Source organism: Balaenoptera ricei, chromosome 16, assembly GCF_028023285.1.
Source record: "Balaenoptera ricei isolate mBalRic1 chromosome 16, mBalRic1.hap2, whole genome shotgun sequence".
Taxonomy (NCBI): domain Eukaryota; kingdom Metazoa; phylum Chordata; class Mammalia; order Artiodactyla; family Balaenopteridae; genus Balaenoptera; species Balaenoptera ricei.
In genome coordinates this window covers 94,197,395-94,201,719 of record NC_082654.1, presented here as the reverse complement: position 1 = coordinate 94,201,719, position 4,325 = coordinate 94,197,395, and the positions used below count along the sequence as shown (strand labels likewise).

Genomic DNA, 4,325 nt, shown 5'->3' with positions numbered 1-4,325 from the left:
CCAGGCTGTCAGGGCTCTGGGGACGGAGCCGGGAGTCACCAGGACAACAGCCTGGGTTGGGCAGCGAGCGCAAGGCGTGGGTGGCAGCGGGGCGGCAGGAAGCTGTGCTAATAGGCACTGAAACGCTCCACCCCGCGGCGCGATGGGCCCCGCGACCCGCGACCAGGCGGGTAACAGAAGCTCAGAAACATGGGCGCGAGCCTGGGCGGGGCAGTCAGGTGCCGGAGGAGCCGCCTTCTTCCCGGCGGTGCCGCGTCCTGCAAACGCTCGGCGTCTCTGAGCCTAATTCCCGCCTGTGCGAGGGAGTAGCGAGCCCAGCCCCCCGGGGCTGGAGGATCTCAGGCGCTCGGTACTGGTGTCCGCAGTGCCGAGAGCGGGGCTAGTTCTTCCTCTCGCTGTGTCTTGAGGAGAGCTCGGCATACACCCCCTCCCTTGGCCTGTGAAGGGTACGGGAGCCTTCCTGAGGTCACCGGCAGGGGTCAAGGGCCAGAGGTGCTCTGCCACGTGCCTTTGGGCCCCTCTGGGTCTCAGCCCGCATGTAGAACAAGATCAGCTCCAAGAGAACATTGCTGCTCTAGCTGCTGCTGTACCTTCAACCACTTGGTTGTTTGGTGCACGGAATCAGAGGCTGATGTTGGGTCCCCGCGCCTGAATTCACCTTGTGTGCATCACAGGGTGAATGTTGACTGTGTCCATCCTGGGGATTTAGACTCCCAGAAGAGGGAGTCAGGGGTGACCCTTGCTGGGAGGAAGGGGATGGGCTGGGAGCACCACGCCCTTCTTGCTTGCTCTGAGGGGTGGGTGCTGCCCTCCCCCCCGCCCCGCGGACCCCCCAGCTCCCGGGCCTGGTGGAGGAGAGCCATGAGTGTCTCTGGTCTGTCCTCTGACATTCCGAGCGAGAGCCTGGTGGCCCAAGGCCCGGGCCTGCCTGTGCTCTCAGGCTGGGGCGGGCCAGGCTGAGCCTGACCCCTTGCAGCTCAGAGCCCCGAGGGTCACGCCCACGGAGCAGGCAGCTGTCTTCCCCTTCACGCACTCCAGCTGACCCTAGAAGGAAGCAGAGGGACAGCGACAAGTGGCCAGTGTGGTTTTCCCCCTTTCTCCCTGGGTGAGTAAGCTCAGCTTTACACTCAAACTTCAAAGTCAAGAGTGGCCGTGGTGGGCCCCGAGGGGGAGACAAGGGCGTCCAGACCCCGTGAGGGACGCACACGGGGCGGCCCAGGCTGATGCACAGGCGTCCTCTCCGCCCTGCCCCGCAGCCCCCCTTCCCCACGTCTCTGAGCCCAGGCTCCCGGCTCCCCTCACACTGCGTGTCCCGTCTTCCTGCCGGGTATCTGGAATGCTTGGCCTGCCTGTGGACCTGGGCAGTGGGCACGGCGTGGCCCCAGGGGAAAGGCAGCCGGGCCTTGAGCTGCTGGGACCCTCTCCCAGGGCTTCAAGTGTCAGGCCTGGGTCTCGTTAATCTCAGGTGCTCCTTGAGGGCGGTGGCCAAGCTCCCCAATAAAGTGGCCACCAAAGCCATGTTGTTCCTCCCACGGGGGCTGGCTTGGTGGGGCCGCTGGTCCAGCAGCGAGTCTCTGCCTGTCGTGACCTGGGGTCAGCGATCTCCCCCCCGTGCCCCGTGCCAAGGAGCAGCTGGCCCCAGAGGAAGCTAGAAGTTTTCCCATTTTGCAGCTTGGAAAGACAAGGCTGAGAGGTGATTATAAAGTCCCAGGCTGCTGTTGCATCAGGAAGCTGGTTATTTCTCCCGAGTCCCGGGATGCCCGGGGCAATGACATGGGGGGGATGGTGGGCGAGCCTGGGGCAGCCCTGGAAACACGGAGTCAGGCTCCTTCCTGGGGAAAGACCAAGGGGGCACGACCCTCCCCCGTCCCCTCGGTCAGAATCCGCCTTGAGGACAAAGCCCGCCACCTCCCTTTGCAAGTGTTTTATTTTTCTCTCTTCTAAGTGGCCTCCCCTCGCGCTATGCACCTGGTTTGCCATCTCACGGGTTCATTATCGTCCAGACTGAGCTCCCAGCGCTGGGTCTGGACTGCAGCCTGGGGACAGGAAGAAGGGAGTGGGGAGAGAGCAGCCTTCCTGGGCCGGGCTTACAGTGACAGCTGGGCCGCATGCCTGCCATTCCCCCCAGCACGCTCATTCTCTGGATATAGGGGCTGCTGGCACAGCCAGGGCCCTGGCTCCAGGGCTGGACACGCTGCTGCTTTAGGGCAAGGCCAGCGGGCCGGGCTGGGGCATCAGCTTTCCCCCTGTCCTTGCATGGTCAGGGCCCACAGCCTGCATTCTGATTTGTGTGTATTATTAGGTCCCAGGACTCCTGCAGCCCTGGGTGAGCCTCAGAGGGTGGGCCCCAAGCCAGTCTGTGAAGGGAACTTGCTCCTGAACTTGAACTATGTTTGGGGGTCCTCTGGCCTGCTTGAGATGGCAGGCCCGCCAGCTCCTGCTGGCAAAATGGAAAGGTGTCTCAGCGCCTTTCCTTGCTGTCCTTCCAACTGCCCTTGAGCCCACGATGCTTGGCAGTCCCCTCCGGCACCTTCCCTCAACCCCGACCCCTGGGGCTCCTTTCTGTTCTATAACCTAGCTCATGGCTGACGGGGCTTCGCTGCTTTCTCTCCCTGGTGACACGGGGGACTGTTTACTAGGGCAGTTAATGCCACGATTCTACAAGGAGGGTTAATTTTGGGCATTGGGACCACACTGCCCTGGAGGTGAGGGGGGGGATCCCCGTCCAGGGCACAGAGCCCCCCCGACCCCCAGGCAGGAGGAATGCCCAGACACTATTTGACGATGACTGTGAAAGGGGACAAGCTGTGCAGCTTTGCCACCGAGGGGACGGGAGTGACAGGCCCCTCGCTCTCTGCCTTCGACGCCTGCCCTCCGCCTTGGGGGCTCAGAGCCAAGGCCAGGCCTAGTGAGCAGGTCTGGTTTGATTGGACTATTATTATTATTAATTAATTTTTTTACAGGTAAAGAAGTTCATTAACCTTTGTTTCAAACGTTATTCCCAGGCTTCTTCAGCTTACTGAGCTACAGAGAATGAATTGTTTAAGCAAAGGCTGAAAAGAGGTACAGTGTCCGGGGGGCTTGGGCTTAAAACTCTCAGAGATCTGATTTTATCACATCCGCAAACAAAATTTTTAAAAGCAGCCGTAACATAGCAGCTCCTAGTAACGTGTTCAAGTTTTATCTTCTTCAGACGTTGACTCAGTTCAGCTTGCCCGGTTCTTAGAAGCCTGATCAGAATTCTCCATGGGACCTGGGTCCTCTCCATCGCTCCTGAGCCTGGCGTGAGTGCACAGGGGAGGCGCTGGTCCCGGGAGGCCGGGCCCGAGGCAGGAGCCGCGGGAGAAGCTGGGCCAAGCGGAGGGCACCTCACCCTGACCCCTCGGCCAGACCCCCTTCCCAGTGGGCGTCTCAGGGTGAGGGCTGCAGCCTTTCTTCACAGGGAGCTCCTCCCAGGCGGGCAGCCTGGCAGGCCAATCTCACCTGTGCTCTCACAGCCCTGGGTGCCCCACCTCCTGGGGGCAGAGGTCCTACCTCGCACTGGGGACCCTCCTCTGCAGACGTGGACACAGCCCCCAGGGCATCTGAGCGCTCGCGGGGACAGTCCCTCATGACTCAGTGCCCCTGGGCCTTGTCTTCCGCATCTGTAAACAAGGGGCATCTCGGTCACCTCCAGGGGCTCTCTCTGCCCCAGCCCTGAAGTCCTGCCTGCCCTTCCATTCCAAGATCAGGACATGGTGGGCTCCTGAAGGCCCTCTTGGCTGTGGCAGTGCTGGTGGACCCTCCACCCTCAGGGAGGAGCTCTGGTCCCCTGGCTTGCAGCGCCCAGGCCGTGGACCTTCTTGTGTCCTCTGCCCTCTGCCTGCCGGCTGGGGCCACCATGGTCACCACTGGGGTCACCACTGTGTCAGAGGGAGGAGTTGATATTTCTGCTGCCCTGAGAACAGTGCCCTGAATGGGGTAAGCGCAATATATGTGTTTGTTGAATGCATTAAGGATATATTGTTTAATACCTCAATTCGAGATTTTTTAGAAATAAACTTTTATTTTGGAAAATTTTTAGATTTGCGGAAAAGTTGCCATGGGAGCACGTAGACCCCCATATATCACACCCCCGGTTGCCCCACTGTTAGACCTTCTGTTAACCGGGAGCGTTGTCACTCTCGGGAACCAGCCTTGGAGCGATGCCGTTACCTACACTCCGGGCTTTCTTTGGGTTTCTCCTGTTCTCCCGTTGGGGCCCCCTTTCTGCTCCAGGACCCCATGGACACCACATTGCACTAGGTTATCATGTTCGCCTCCCCTGGTCTGTGAGAGTTTCTCAG

The 4,325-nt window shown here is 60.6% G+C and overlaps 1 long non-coding RNA gene across 1 annotated transcript; it reads left to right on the top strand.

The window, feature by feature from the left end:
• Positions 1-789: 789 nt before the first annotated feature.
• LOC132350351 (uncharacterized) lies at positions 790-3,983 on the top strand. Its single transcript, XR_009497901.1, has 3 exons — positions 790-1,105; positions 3,006-3,063; positions 3,194-3,983. It is a non-coding gene; the product is annotated as an uncharacterized LOC132350351 (long non-coding RNA).
• The last annotated feature ends 342 nt before the right edge of the window (positions 3,984-4,325 follow it).